This window comes from Mustela nigripes, chromosome 12, assembly GCF_022355385.1.
Source record: "Mustela nigripes isolate SB6536 chromosome 12, MUSNIG.SB6536, whole genome shotgun sequence".
NCBI classification, from domain to species: domain Eukaryota; kingdom Metazoa; phylum Chordata; class Mammalia; order Carnivora; family Mustelidae; genus Mustela; species Mustela nigripes.
Genome location: NC_081568.1, coordinates 65,393,673 through 65,410,255, shown reverse-complemented (window position 1 = coordinate 65,410,255; position 16,583 = coordinate 65,393,673). Strand labels below are relative to the sequence as shown.

General features: G+C 41.7%; 1 protein-coding gene across 2 annotated transcripts in view; it reads left to right on the top strand.

The window, feature by feature from the left end:
• The first annotated feature begins 473 nt into the window (after positions 1-473).
• The window catches only part of MARCHF3 (membrane associated ring-CH-type finger 3), a 136,258-nt gene continuing 120,148 nt past the window's right edge, over positions 474-16,583 (top strand). The window contains exon 1 of one of the 2 annotated variants that reach the window (XM_059416572.1): positions 474-739. The gene's annotated coding sequence lies outside the window, so the exon portion shown is untranslated. The remainder of the gene's footprint in view (positions 740-16,583) is intronic. The other variant, XM_059416571.1, reaches the window with a different exon arrangement.

The window sequence follows — 16,583 nt, the reverse complement described above, 5'->3', positions numbered from 1 at the left end:
CCGAGTGCTGGGGCTCCCTCGGGGCCAAGTTCGGCGCCTCCCGCGGACGCCAGGTGTGGGCGTTGTCGACCCGGAGTCTGTTCGCGCTGCGGCTGGGCTTCTCCCTCCACAGCTCGCCGATACGCCGCGACCCCTAGGGGTCTGGGTGGCCCCAAGCCTCTCTCAGCCAGGGTCTCTTGGGGCCGCCACTTCCCTCCCAATACGCCCGAATCCCCGCGCAGCTGCCCCCACAGCGCCAGCCCGCAGCTCAGGCTGCCCACCGCAGCCAACTTCTCTGCCGCCGGCGCGTCTCCGCGCCAGGCCTCGGCAGCGACGGATTGGATGGCGGCGGCGGGGCGGAGCCGGGCGCTCGGCCCAGCCAGCGGCCGCCCGGATTCCTGAAGTCATCGCGATTGGCTGCAGGCTCCGCCAGTCACAGGTAAAAGGCGCCCCGCCCCGGCAGGGCCGACCCAGGGGCTGGCTCCGCCTCTCCCGCCGCGCGGCCCCGCCTCCCTCCGGAGCCCGGTAGCCTCAGCTCCGCTGTCTGCCTCATTCGCCGAGCAGGTCCATGAATTGTCAACGCGTTCCGGGCGGCCGCTGAGCCGGGGCGCCCGCCGGGCTTGTCGTGCTCTCTCGGAGGTGCCCGCCCGAACCGATGTGCAGGGTTCTCTAGAACGAGAGCAGTCGCTGGTTCGGGGCAACTTGGGATTCAGGACCCGCAGCAGGGGCGTCGGTTTGGGATCCGGACTCAGCGAGGAGGGTGAGTGGCCGCGCGCAAGGCGAGAGGCTCCTCTTGGCGCTGTTCGGCAAGCCGGGGGGCACTGGACGGGTCTTGGCTGGCGTCGGTGCGTCCGTCCGAGCGTGGCCGCTGTGGGGAGGTCAGGGCCAGGCGGAATTTCCTCCTTGCCGGTGTCCCCACTCCCGAACTTGTTTCAGAGCGTCGCAACTCGGTCCGGGACGCGGCTCCGCGTTCTCACCAACTTGGCATGTTATAATTGCCATCATTAGGGGGGCCTAGGGACGCGTCCCCTGGCCCTCTGCGGCGGTGACACGCGCGCTGGGGGCGGCCTCCGTGCCCAGTCGTGTACGGACAGCAGTTCCTACATGGCTTGAGGACCGGTTTCTGGAAAATTTACCCGCGCCGGAGACGGTGCGGCGACCCGGCGGAGGTGTCTGAGCCGTAGCCTGAGCCAGCGACCATCGTCTTCGGGGTGGGTGTTCAGAGGTCAGAGAACTTAAGTGACCAGCTAGGTTCTGTAGCCGGGGCTTCAGTGCTTTGCAGTTACTGAAAGGCATTGACAGCACGGATATTAAACTTTGTAAAGTAATTACTTTCTATTAGCACTTGTATCCACATCCCTCATGAGCTTCTTGGACCTCTGTATATTACCTGCAAGGTGTGTCCGAAGGACTTCATTAGGACCAGGGCGAGCTGCTGTCTGTCCCAGTGCAGGAAGCCGGGGAGAATCCTAGACTAGACCCTGAAAGGGACCACCAGGCTGGTCGGTTGGTGTTCAATGATGAAGTTGTGACAGGAACTGACAACACAGGATTCAAGGTTAAACCTGACACTTATTCTGTGACCAGTCTGGGATATTTTTCCTCTCTCTGTCATAATGATAAGGGGTCAAAGCAGCTGGCTTTTCTGAGGGCAGTTACATGCATGTAGTTTATATTATGTGTGGACTCAATATAATGAAATATAATATTTTCTTGTAATTTTTATTGGATGTGAATAAGAGCTTATTCAACGTCCTAGAGACTTGGGTACACAATTTGGGAATGTTTTCATCTTTGAAAATATGAGAATTGAAAATATGAGAATTGAAAGATATGACTATTCATGCTTTATGCATATGTAGATGTGCATGGGCGTGTGTGTGTGCGCATGTGTGTAAAATTGATTGTGTATAAGATAGAAATATATGGAGGGGGAAACAGCCTTGAACTTGTTCTGGTTGGAGAGATAGACCCTCTGATCTATGGGGTGTATGATGAGCATGTGTGTATGCATGTCTGAATCTGCCTGGTCTGTCTAGGTCAGTGTATATGTCCATGAACTTTATGAGCACTTAGTTCAATACCACTCTGGTGCAGATTCTGAGTTCCTGTTTTACAGCCCAGCAGCCGCCAGCCAGCCCATCTGTTAAAACATAACATGTACACTTGAGTCACTTCAGTTGGAGCACTAGGGTGGAGCATGGGCAGGGGGGCAACCCTTAGTAGGAACAACATGCTACAAACAAAGACTGCCTCTCAAGTTCTATTTTCATTCAGTATTCTGCCTAAAGTTGTGATTTTTGGTGAGAAAGAAATAGAGTATTTGATTCTTCAGGAATGGCAAACTACGTTTCGTGAAATAATTATACCCATGGTTTGGGGAAAGGGAGTTTATAAGAGAAAAAAATGAAATCCCTCTAGAAAAGAAATGTGGTACTTGTCACATTACCATGCAACACTGGTTTACTGCTTTGCAGTAGCATGTATATCAGAAACTGTTTTCTTTTGCTTCTTAAGCGAATGCATTAAAACTGAATTGTTTTGCACCCTCCCCCCCAAAAAAATCCTAAATAGAAGTAAACAGAGCTTTATCACAGGGGCTATTTAATTTACTAGAGTTGAGACTGCCTTAGTAATTCTAATGAAACATGATTTTAGGAATTTATAACCTGGATATAAATTCACGTGCAGCCTAATGACTAGTTGCAATGGTTCACAATTTATAGTTTAAGAAATAATAAAAAACCTTTATTACAAAAATTCTGATGACTAAAAGGGTATGGGGAGGAGTATAACAGTTTAATAAGTTCCTGCAGCCAAGTGACTGATACTTAAAAAAACTATAAATTCCTTTAATAACATAATTACTTGTGGTGACAAAATAAAGGCAGTATTTTTGAGAAGCATAGTTGTATTTTTCCCAATAATTTTTTGCTCATAATTATATTTTAATAATGGTGTTTATTATTTATTATATGTGGGCAGAATAAACTGGAATGGTTCTCAAGAACTCATCACAAGAAATATTGTTTTCATTTTTATGGTACGTAAAACATTTTGGGGAAAATACGCATTTCCCTAATCTGTGAGTGTCTTTAAATTTCTGATGGACTAAGAGACAAAATAATTCTCCTGTCTTGATATGAATCATTGGAATCAACTGTGTTGGTCCTTAGAAATTCAGTTTGTGAGCTGGATTCTGTTCTCTTCGTTTTGATTCAGGAGTCTGGGGTGGGGTTTAGTAATCTGTATTTTGAACAGGCATCCCCCAAGTGATTCTGAGGCTAGGGATCCCTTCACCATATTTTGATAAACATTGAAATGGTATTTACGATATAAAAGAATGATCATATTCTGTGGGTTCATTTAACAAGTAATTTGTCTGGTATTTCCAAGTGGCATTTACCAGCCTTGTGAAATTTATAGGTAACACTCTAACACTCTGTCCTCAACAATGGCACCTTTGGTTCTGTGTTCAGAAGTGTTTTTGGAATCCTCAGCTATCCCTGTTCAGGTTAGCCCCAATTCTGAGGAAGTCTCTCTGGAGGCACAAGGTACTTTGAGACCTCCCCAGTCTTAGTCCCTCCATTGTGTATTCCAAGTCCAGTGGGTTTCTGGGATGCTCTGAGGTGACTTTGCCAGTCATAACGCATATTTGACTCCAAAGCCATTCCAGGCTTAGAGATTAGAACCTCAGCAGGACTAGTACAGATTTACCCAAGATCAAGGATCTCCTTGAGAAGCTGTAGCTGATTTGCCTCTTGGTCAGGAAAGTGTCCTGGGGCAACTATCCCAAGACCTGGGTGTTCCCATTTTCTGCAACTCATCTTAGAAGTATTTTGAGCTGTCCAATTAATTGGATAGATGGACCCTTCAGCATCATGGAGAGATGGGTTGAAAATTGATTGCTTCTTCTCTATTTAAATGAGTGGGAATTTGGACTTATTAATTATTGCCTGTCAGTTTTTATTTATAGTTGGATACTGACATTCGGGGTCTATTTTCCCATTTCAGACTGGCATAATTCTCAATTTAAAATTTCTCGATAAGGTTTTAACGAAAAAGGATCTATCAGAAGAAGTTGTACTTAAAAAAAAAACTAATGACTTCTCAGAGGTCAGAAGTGTCTGGAATATTTACTTGCCTGGTGACAAAAAGATGTGGAGAGGTTGGGACACTGAACTTGGATTGTTCCAGGCCACTGGATTATTACTGGGACTTTCACGGAGCAATTTCTGTTTTAAGGAGCACTTGGCAGGCATGTTTATAGGTCACTTATCTTAACAATCCTTTGAGTACAATGATTCTTTTCCTACTTTGTTACAGATGAGCAAACAGCAGCCACAAAAGAATGATAATATTTAGGTCCTGTCTTTCACATTCAAAGATAACACCAATGACTGAGAAATTGGCCTTGCATTTGAATTATCTTTATTTAGCATCCTAGTGACATAATAGAATTATGCTTAGTCATTCGTATCATCTATAATTTCTTTACCTCTTTATTCAAATTTATTTTTATATTAAATGTGACCTTCAAATAGTTTTCTTTATAAAGTTTACCCCCATTTATGATCATTGGTTCAATGACCCTAACCTTAACCAGCCAGGCTTGACCCAGAATGGCAAATAATTTGCTAACGGTCACAGAGCACAATGGCAGGAAAGCCTATATGTAGAATTCTTTGGACTCATATTTTAGACCTGTACCATGTTGCCTATTGAGTCCTATTATGCTGCTAGTAATGTTTTTATAATGGCAGAATAGAGTTGTTTATATTTCATTTGCCCAGATTCTGCATGATGAATGGACCTAGAAAATTTTAAAAGCCTAACGTATAATCATAGCCCCTGACTGTACAATGGGATTTGTGTGCCTACTTAAAAAACTAGGGTAGAATGCTACTTTTCTTGAAACTGGGCCATGGGTCACTGCAAGTTTCTAAGCAACACTTTTTTTTTTTTTTGGCCATGGCATAGTCTTGACAAAATTCTTTGGTCAAAGGAATTTGACAAAGGCTTTTCTTTTCTAGTTTTCTACCCTTCTTTCTCCACCCCTATTTCCATGGCAAAATCTACCTATAAAATATTTACTTTTCAAGTCATTCTACTCCTTTAATATCTCCTAACACTAAAATTTTAGCCATTTTGACTATTTTTCTTCCAACATGCCCTTAATCAGGCTTCTACTTTCACTTCATAGTATTTGGGGCCTACTCACATCCTCTAATATAGAACAGTCACTGAGCTCTAGAAGTTTTACCCTAGCTTGAGCTTTGTGGATTTAACTACAATAACAATAAGAAGAAAGAGAAAAGGAGAAGACTATCAAAGTCATGTTGATAAGTGTGTCATATTAGGTATTCCAAGCTTATAGTTTCCATGGGAAATTTAAGATCCAGATGAATGAAGTGACAGATGCACTCGTCTGTGGCCTTGCAGACACTCTTTAGATACAAGCTGAAAAATATAACTGAAGACAGCATCCCTGGTTACAGAAGAAAAACAAATGTTAAGCTCTGAGAAAGGAACTGACAAAACGTGAAGGCTTGGGGTTGGATGGGTTGGGAAGAGTGGTGGAAAAGAAGCACCTCCAGTTAAATCCCAGACAGAGTGGTTAGAAATTTATAGAGGTGCTGATGGTTTGGGGTTTCTTGGGGGCATTGGATTCTGTTTTATATTGTCTTCACAACCCGCTCGCCCTGCTTGCTTTAAATAATTTATTATAGCAGCAGGCCTTCCTCTGGTTAGTTTCCTTTTTTATAACTTTCCCCTTCTTATCTCTGGGTCTAATCAGAGGCATATATAATCGTGTGGCTGCTCTAGAGTACTTAGGAAAATCCATGATCAATATTGCTACATTATAAACCCAGGCCATTGTGTTCTATTTTGCAATGTTTTCTTCCCTGTTATATTAACTGAGTATCTATGTTTTTTTTTTTTTTTTAAAGATTTTATTTATTTGACAGAGAGAGATCACAAGCAGGCAGAGAGAGAGAGGAGGAAGCAGGCTCCCTGCCGAGCAGAGAGCCTGATGCGGGGCTTGATCCCAGGACCCTGAGATCATGACCTCAGCCGAAGGTAGCAGCTTAACCACTGAGCCACCCAGGCGCCCCGAGTATCTATGTTTTAAACAGTATTTTATGAATCTTTGCACAGTGAGACTATGGGCTTATTCTTTTTGGCTGAAGGTATCTTTGGAGTGATCCATCATCAGAATGCCATTGATCTAATGATGTATTTATTGCTCACTATTGTAGCACTGGCAGGAAACCCGGTATGGTTCTAAAAATTTGATTAAAAAGAAATCAAGTTTTTGCAAGGCGTAGCCATCCGATTATGTTAGCAGCTGCCAAGTATATTTTATGCTAAAATATACAGACATATTTCAAGTGAGCAAAATGTGATCTTTTCAAAAGCTTTTAAAACTTTTTGCTATGAGATAAGTAGAACAAGAAGATGCCTCATAATTAGAAAAAGTATAAGTGCACTCCCCATCTCAGCCGAAGGTAAGGTATAGTATTTTTTCGGGTTATATCCTTAGACACTAAAATGGGTAGATTTATCTGCTTCATTGACAGTGTTAAAAACAGTGGTGTTGGGGCACCTGGGTGGCTCGGTTAGCTAAGCCTCTGCCTTCAACTCAGATCATGACCCCAGGTTCCTGGGATCGAGCCCTGCATCAGGCTTTCTGCTCAGAGACGACCCTGCTTCTCCCTCCTCCTCTACCTGCTTGTGTGCTCTTTATTTCTGACAAATAAATAAATAAGATCTTAAAAAAAAAAAACAAAACAGTGGTGATAAGAACTAGCTCCTAGTCCTTGAACAATTTTCCAGGTAACCAATACAAATCAAAATTAATGAACAAACAGTAACTGAGTACCTATCATAGGTAGTACCTCTTTTCTACTTAACTCCAAATGCAGTTCAAATAATAGCGTCTTTAGGAAGCTTTTCCATGTCTCTCTTTGGGCTGGTTGTACACTGTCAGCAGAACCATCACTTGTAACCCCACCCACTCCTGACTGGGAGCCCCTGGAGGGCAGGGCCCATACCTCTCATCTTGGAGCTTCTCAAGAAAGGGCATATAAGAAATAGTTGCTAGGTGCACTAGAGGCTACAAAGAATTACACGTGAACGCTTGCAAGACCTTCAAAGGATGTGCACAAGGATACTCACCACCAGCTGAAATGGTAGTTGATTGATATCAGTTGATTGATAACTGAATCCTAGTGGCAGACTTTTGGCTCTAGCCCCTGTCTCGGGGCTTCATGTAATTGTCATCCATTCCTGATCTTTCATCTTCATAGTTCCCCCTCTACTCCATTCCTGCCTTGCCTCCTCTTGTGATGTCTTCAGAAATGTCTCCAACTTCACCCGCTCCTCCATTATTGTGGCCATGTCCCCTGATTCCCTTTTTTGTTCTCTTATTCCTTGTATCCTATCTTGAATAGGCATCTAACTCATGGGCCCCACTTTGAGGCTTGGGGCAGCCTGAGTTGCATATCTTTGGAAGTATATACTGTTTTTTTTTTTGGCCATCCTGGGCAGCCAACTGGCTAGTTTTGGCTGTGGGAGGTTGGGAGGAGGTCTGGGGGCTATGGAGAAACAAGATGGTTGCTGGGCCAACAGGCCGCAGATAACCAAAACTGAGCATAATAGGGAAACTTGACATTTGAGAGTGATGCTTTAAAAATAATAATAATAAAATTTTAACAAATTTTTAATTTCAAAGATGAACTTTTATAGTATTTTTCATCTCTAAATCTTTCATTCAAGAAGCATCCCCCATACAGTTGTGTACGTGATGTCATCTGATGGCTTAGGTAAGTTCTCACCTCAGTTCTTCCTCTGAGTGGCTAACTGAGCTTCTGCATAGACCGTGTGTCCAGATGGAGTTTATGAGCAGCCAAACTAAGCATAACTGCCTGAGGTCAGGGCCTTTAGGATGGTCCTTTTATGTTAGAGCTTAACCTACTTCAAATGACTGCAAGAGATCAAGCACCCTTATTTTCTGTCTCATGTGGGAGATTAAGCCTCAGTGAACATAGGTGCTTTCTTCTTGTACCTGCCAAGAAAATCATTAGAAAACTGAGTGATTACATCTAAAAGTTATTTAGATGTTCAAGGTAACAGAGAAGATGAGCAATCCTAGATGAGGTCATGGACTCACTGGTTTCTTTTGGATCTTGCAAGTGAGGAGCACTTGCCCCTGCCTGTCCCAAGGCTTCTGCTTTCATCTGGTTGCTGGCAGCTAGGAGGAATTGAGGGGGTGGTCTACCAGCTGGGAGGCAGACATCTGTGGAGCCCACTTTCATCCCTGCAACCAGTGGAGGTTCTCCCTGTGCTGCTTTTCTTTGGCATTTTCTCAGATCCATGTTTTAGCATCCCATATAGCAAACCTTCCTTTTCCACTCTTGTGACTATGTTACATACACTGAAGTTCTCACAGCCAGGATATTCTCAGCCTTAGGATTCCCTGATTTGAACTTTTCTCCTTCATGTAGTCCTACCCCCAACTCATGTTTTCCTCTCTTTAACATTCTCTTTCCCTTCCTTTCAGGTAAGAACTCTAGAATCAATGTTCCCACTAGTCTTTTCCCTGCAGGAGTTAATCATATTTTTTACCATTTTCAAAAGACTTTCCTAGAGCATGCCAGTATGTTTTTCCAGTGCTAAAGAGAAGATCCCAGCTACACACTCTAAACACAGCGCAGAGGGAATTAGTCTCACAAAACCTCAGTGTTTTACCAACCAGTGACACTCTCCCCCTTACCTAATCACTCTTACTTCCCTCTGTTCATTTTTTATATCATTAAGAAACAAATCACAAACCTCTGCTAGCAAGAGACATACATATTCATGACAACCAAGGAATTGAAGCTTTCTACAAATACCCCAACAGGTATATGTTGAATAGGGAAAAGAAGAGCAGGGTCCCCCTGATATCTTTACAGACAGACCATGTAAAGTGATGCATCTTTTGCTGATAAGTTCGTAATCTGGTCTATTTTTCTTTTGAGGCTGGGTCATTCATTGCCTTCTAGCTAACATCAACCAATGTCACTTTTTCCTTTCCGTTCAGAACTCTGGCCAGTGAGTTTCAGGTAACTCTCCTTCATTTATTTACTTAATTTGTATTTTTTGGTGTTTCAGATGGTTTAGTCTGGTTTACCTACTTATGTTGCATTGTTTCTAACTGCTGTAGATATTTTTCTACCACTTTCCAGCCCTTGGCAGCATCTCACAATTAGACACCATCCTTACTTTGAATGCATTTCCATTTTCGCAGCAGATCAGTAATGAAGATGTTAAGTAGAATCCTGATAGTGACCCTTTCAAGAGCTGAGGCACCATTTGCTATTCTATCTTAATTATGGTCTCTTAGCAAATTTTCACCAGTTATAATGTCTACCCCATTTGATAAGTAATGTTTCTCAAATACTGTATAAAATTATGAAATCTATGTGCCTTATAATTTCTGCTCTCCCTTAATGGGCTAAATTTATAATTCCATAATTTTCTTATAGGAAAAATACTTATTAGACTGGAATAGCTAATTTGGTTTCAAGCCATACTGCTTTTTGCTTATTGTGAACCATTAGACGTTTATGCGATCTTCTATTTTACCTCATTCCCCACCCCCACCAGCAACTCTGCCAGCAGTAATCACACTGCGACCTTTCCCTCTACGGTCAGTTAGCAGCTGTGCTCTATTGGTAAGATGGATATTTTATTTTGCTGGTCCCTAATATTTTCAATTTTAAAATAACTCTGCATAGCTGAAACAAAAATAGCCAAATGTCCTATTACGCTTGTGATATTTCCCCCTTCCTTTCTAGGCAGGTCTTTCTCCTGATTATAAATCATAATATTGCACCTCTTCTCTGGAGTGCTTCTGCCCCTTAATCCTCTTGTCCCAGTGGAGTGTGAGGCTGCTTCTGCATCCTTGGTATCTGACCTGTGCCTGGGATCAGTACTAGTCATACAAGGTCCCTAATGGAATTCTTGTAATTGTGTCAGGGCTCAGAATTGGAAGCTTTATGGAACATAAGCCCAGTGAGGAGCATAAGCTCACTTTGGTCTTCAGGGAAAAACATATAAACTAGGCAGGTTGGAAGGTGAAAGTCAAAGCTTTTAAACAGATAAAGTCAGAGGTAGACTATGTGGTACCAGCTACTTAGACCAAAGCATCATCTTCCTGTTGTTATTTCTAGGTTGTTTTCCCTTCAAGATTTTCCAGGTGACTATCCCAGTTTATAGATTAAAATGCTATATCACCCCACATCCAGAATTTTGGAGCTCGCTGAGCCAGATTCAAAGTCCTCATTCCATTCCTAGAGCTTCCCAGAGACAAAGAAACAAGTGATATTTCCAAATGAAAATGCACCAGATGTGGTCCACGTCTGCACACAACACAAGACACCAACTCACATTGACCTATACCCTAAGGAAGTGTGTTATCTCATGTGAGTAGGGCAGACAGCAGGATGAGTTGATTTAGTGGCACAATTACATTCTTTCGTCTCTCTTCCATTGTCATCCTTAGGGACGACTTCACTCTAACACTGGTTCTTATCAAGATGGCTGCAGTTGCTCAGATGTCACTCGTGGACATGACAATATCTAGAGCACAGAAAATGGACCACCCTTTCCCAGGGTCTCCTTTCGAAGGAAATTAAATAGTACTAAGAAAAGTCTGAGAAGACCTGTCTTCTTATCTCATTGATTGGAACAGTATCACATACTCCATCTCTAAATCGGCCAGTAGCAAGACGTTCTCCATCATTGCTTGAGGGAAGGGAGAGGTGAATTTGAACAAAATTAGGATACTGTTAGTAAAAGGAGTGTGTGATGGGAGTGAAGGGGTAATAGATGATGGCAATAAATGTAAGTGTCTACTATACATCATGACTTGGAAAGTAACTCTGAAATTCCCTATATGACTACTGTGTAGCTGGTAGGTACCATTGAAATGCTATACATTTCTGGACACAAAATGGCTAGGCTAGGTTGACAGGGAGAGCAAAGCCACAATGCAGACTAATTAAGGCCAGAGAAATCAAGCCAAGATCAATAATTATTGTGATTAGAATCACAATAAACCCTAATGAATTCAAATGTACTAATTTATGTCTGTTTGTACTTAACAAGTATATGATCTTTACTGAATAAAAAAGATTAAAACAATTTGCCGATTTCTCAATTCTATATTTTGGATATATTATTTTGCAGTATTTGTCCACTTGAATGTAAACATTTTTTATTAACCTTATTTACATATCATAGCATTAACAATAATGATAATTACCAATGATTATAACTGGCCGTGATTTATTGAGTGCCCTTTTATAAATTAGGAATTCAGCATCCAAAAGGAGCTAGTCATTTGCTGAGCTCACTTAGCTACTGAGTGGTTAAGCTAGGATTTAAACTTAGATTCATCTGCCCCGGTCCCTTCCCTCCTCTCCATGACTTCTCTTTACCTTGGAAGACTGTCCCAAGACTACCCTTGCCAGCATGCTGGGCCTCTGCCCATCTTTGTGACCTCATTACTTATCCCCTTGCCCTCACTAGTTTTCCAACCACATAAGCTGGTCTCATTCTCACCTGTGACCCTCTGCAGCTGCTGCACCCTCTGCTTGGATCACACATCCTCAGCTCCTGTGGCTCCACTCTTTGCCTTCAGGGCTCCCCTTCACAGTCCCCTCCCAGGACCATCCCATCTGATCTACTGAGGGGAGCCTTCCCCCACCTCTGTCTCTACTCCATTTTCCCTTTTCCTCTATGGTATTTGCCATACTCTTGTATAACTTGCCTGCCTGTCTACTTGTTTTTATTTGTTCCTTCTAGAATATAAAGTTCCATGAGGACAGAGACCCTAGCTGTATTTGTAAAATGAATGAAAAAATCAAGTGACTAAGTTAATGGAGTTATTCAGACGTTTTGACCTCTGATAATCCACAGGCTGCCTTTTTCTCCACACAAGGACTAAAGGAGGATGACAGTTGCCATTGAGCTGAGTACATGCACTTTAGATTTTTCTCCTATAAAATCTGGAAACTGAACAAAACCTACTTTTTCTTTGCCTCTCTGAGGGCAAAATAAGAGATAGATACCAGAATTCTTTGGGGAAAAGGGAGGCGTGCCATAGTAGTATCACATAAAGGTTTTAAGAGAACTTGGTAGAAGAAGAAAATTTGAGTAATATTCTTAGCTACAGTTTTTATGCTGATTATTTTTAAGGATGTTTTAAGGATGCCAGCTCCTTTAATGTTAGACACAAACCCTTAAAAACTGAAGGTAGACATATAAAGCTTAATTGTAAATTGGAAGAATTATAATTGCATGATAATTTGCAGTGGCAAATTTGCTTAAACAAAATTGTTTTCTCTGCTTACACATAATTTTTCATTTGAACTCATGTATCTACCAAAATAATTTATTCCTAGAACTGTGTTCTTAATTATTCTGAAGTAATTATGAAGGTGCAAATTGAAAAATAGCTTTACCTCCCATGTTAATTTGGAAGGGATTGACAGAAGTGAAGCAGTGCCTTCCCAAAGTCCCTTCTCTCTGGCTTTCAGCTCAGGACCTTCTCAACTAAAATATGTGCTTTTGTGTTTTCCTTGCCCTGTTGTTCTGTGGGCTGCTGTGTCACTTGCTAAATACATTGTGAACCATTGTTTTCTGAGGCTTCCAGTGTGACTTTACCACTCAACCAAATAAATCACCATTTCCCCCTTTGACAGGAACTTGACACGCCCCTCTGATCTGCTCACCTTTTCCAGATCTTTTCCCAGGTGACCTCACCAACCATGGCATCTCTCTCTGTGTAGGATATCAGTCTAAACCCACTGGGCTCTGTTTTCTGCCTTCTCCGCTTCCTGCTATCACTAAAACCTGTTAGAGTAGTTACTATGAAATATACTTTGCAGCTAAACTCCCTGTATCAGACTTCCAGAAGCAGATCGAAATTTTATGGTGAGTAGAAATACATCTGTATTTGACAGTAATTTTTAATCTAGTTCTTCCAGACTGTCTTTATGTTTTGCATCATAGACAAGTCAGAAAAAACTGAAGGGGGAAGAAAGGAAAGAGGATATTTTGATGTTGTTCACGTGGTGCTTTTCCCCTGTGTGTCCTGGGGAGGACCCCTTTCTTCCTTACTTCATAACCTGGGTAGATTTGGGTGTGTAGTTGGTAAGAGCCCATCAGAACCCAGGTGACAAGCAGATGAGTAATCAAAGGGCTGGGTCAACATATTATTTTTATTTAAAATAGGCAGGTGCATGGTCTACATAAACTCTTGAGAGACTGTCTTTGGTGGTAGTTTTCATATACAGTAGATTGGCCCTTTTATGACTTGACAAAGGCTTTGTTTCTTTCTTTTTTTTTTTTTCCGCTTTCTAAGCTGTGTGGGTGGGAAACAGCATGAGGTTATAGAAAATGTATAGCAAAAGCAGTAGCAATGAGAACGAATCCATAATGGGTACACACATATTGCTGGAATATTTCCCAAGTACTTGGGAGGGGGGTGACAATGAAGCTTCTTTGGCAGAGGCAAAGTAGAACATGTGCTTTTCCATGTGTGAACACACTGTGCTGTGAAAGGTCCTTTAAGATTCACAAAAGCAGCTGCTTTTGAGCTGGTGTAGCCACAGAGTTTAGGAGACTGACTGAAATCGATGTACTGCAGACTCCTGGCATCTGTTTTGGAGATTGGGTTAAGTTTTGGGAGTTTGCTTATTCACAAGTGATGTGGAAGAAGTACTCTTCACTAGAGTGTTAGATGCTTTGTTCATTTCTTTAGGGTTCGTGGATCAGTTAGCAAGCCTTAAAATTGTGAACAGTCATCTGTTAGGTTACATGCATACATACAGGCTTAAATTTGTAGAGATGGCTCTCTTTTTAATTTTGAAAACTATGGGTGGCAGTTGTACTTTGCCTAGTAAATCCACTTTCCTGAGTTACTGGTCAGACATATTTTGTTTTATTGGAAGGCTTCCTTGCTAGATATTCTTAATCTTATTATACATTGTGTTTTGGTGACTTTTTAGTTTTGACTGTAGTTTTACCTAATAAATCCTGTGGTTTTGTCTTTTGTACCCTTCTATTCCATTTTCTGAATGCCAGCTTCTGTCTACTCTTTTACTAGAACTAATGAGTTATTTTCATTATTCTTAAGATTTCAAAGCCCAGTAACACCAGCAGTGTTGTTTCCTATCACTTTCAACAAGATCCATTTGTTTCCAGTTCTTGGAACAAGATAAGTAACTAGGACATGATTCTTTTACTTTTTGATAGTTTTCAGTGTATTGGATACTGACAGAATGTAGCATTTGCACAGTTTGCTTAAAAAAAAAAAAAAAAGGTGATAGCTTTGTTTTTAACATGTCACAACTATTATGTTTCTAAATGACAAAGCAGAAAAGATTACCACCAAATAAGATTAATGTGGCTATCTTGAACTGGAAGTCATTTGAAATGTTTCATGGCTACACTTTGTGCTAAATATAAAAATAATTGTGTTTCCCATGTGTGAGCATCAAAAGCCCCAGTTGGAAAATCACATGGTATAGCAAGTAGGTCACTATTGATGGTAGAACATGAGACAGGAAATGTCACAGCTAAGATTAGAGGCCTAAGCAATATGTCTCTCCATGCTTGCTGCATTGTTCATCCTAGGTGGAAGGACTCAACAGGGTATAACTAACTTTAGCCCAATTTGAAAGTATTAGCAAGGATAGCTTTTTAATCTGTCATTCCCATTTGTTTCTAGATAACTCACTTTCCCAGTTGGGCAAAATAATTGAACTGCTTGGATTCGCATATTGGCAGACCTCTGAATACCAATGAAAATGGCAGCCTTTACATTCTAAAAGGATAAATGGGAGGCAAAGGCAATACTCAGCTATACAAAATTGTAGCTACAGATTTACCTGGTGTTTGAAATCATGAACTAGGAGTGAGCTACTAGTTGAAAATGAATTCTCTCAAACTCTCATTTATCTTCATATTTGAAGGTGAGGTGGTGTGGGGATGTGAGGGAGCACTTTTCGGAAATCCAGTTACCTTTCCTCTTCTTTTTTGAGCAATAGGAGGAAGATTTATTATTTATACGTGGGAATTTCCACCACAGAGTATGCCTTATTTGCATACATTTGCATATTCTGTTATTTAAATAAAAGGCTGGGAAGGAGAATAGTGCTCTCCTGCGTCTGCCCCATGGGAGACAATACCTTATTTGGGAAGTGGGGGTGAGGCGGAGAACCGTCCAAGGTAGAGCCTCAGATTCAGAGAGATGCCATCCCCTCATGCTACATTAGGCAGTTGAAGACAAGCCCAGAGAGCTGGCAGTTATTTGGAGGAGTAGGTGAAGCATGTAGAAATGATTGAATTTGAATCTGATGCTCAAGTGCTGAGTATTCCTTCACTTCTAGCACCAGGTCCTTCCCAGAAGTAGCCTGGCTTATGGAGTCCATGTATTCCACGTGCAAAGTCTCAGAGGCCTTGAATCTCAGGGGCCTTCCTAGGCTCCTGTTTTCAAAGGTCATTAATGCAGATTTAAACCCTCCACTTTGAATGAGGATTATTTCAATGCAGGTTATAACTTTCAAGAGGGGAGGTGAGTGGTGTGGAGGCTCGGTGGAGTAAGTGTTTTGACAGTTACTCTTTATTCCTTCTCCAGCTTAAATGCAGAGCCTAGATTTTTATACCTGATCTAGGAATAGAATGCTGGGAAAGGGCTTGGAAGCACAGCTCTTGGAGAAATCTCTCTGCAGTGAAAATTCTGGGAATGGTTTCCATTTGGCAGTAAGAGGTATTGGCTTCTGATGGGAGAAAACACAAGCGATGTGTCAGTTGAGACTGGTTGTGCCATTGTGTGTCCCTGTCACAAGCTAGCTGCTTGTGAGCTATAGAGCAAGTTCATTCTCTAGACCTCTGTCAGAGAATGTCCATTGACAGGGGGTGGTGGGAACATCCTGGAAGATATTTTGGAGCACGTAAAATAGATTTTTGCTTTGGAAACCTTTGGAAAAAATCCCTTTTCTAGTTTTAAAAATACATGAATAACTAATAAATATTTACAACTTCAGGTGCCTTGTGGAGCTCTTTACCATCTTATGAAATTGGTTATCTAATTTTAGTTTCTGCTATCAGATTTCTCTTTGATGTCAGCATAAATGACCACCTGGCCAGGCCCCCCAATCTTCTTGCACCCCAGTTGGAACCCTGAGCCTGGTTCTGTCCCACCTCTGACTAAAGATAGATGTAGAGCAAGGCACCAGTCTCCTTTCAGGAAAAGGAATAGAAAACTGGATTATTTCTGTGGACTCGTTCCAGTTTTAACACTGTATGATTCAATTCATCTTTCAAGGCTGTTTATTTTTCCTTTCTATAGGAAGCAAGATATAAAACTGTCTGGTTGGTAACTTTTAATTGCAAGGGGAATACTCACCAGGTGACTAGCTGGCTGCTTAAATCCCTATTTTGTCTGTTTCTTTTATCTATGTTGTATACAAGAGTTTAAATAAAATGTGTCAGATCACAAATTCCAAGCAAGAGTAACCAGTAAGTTTCATACTTCAGTGCCAGAAGAA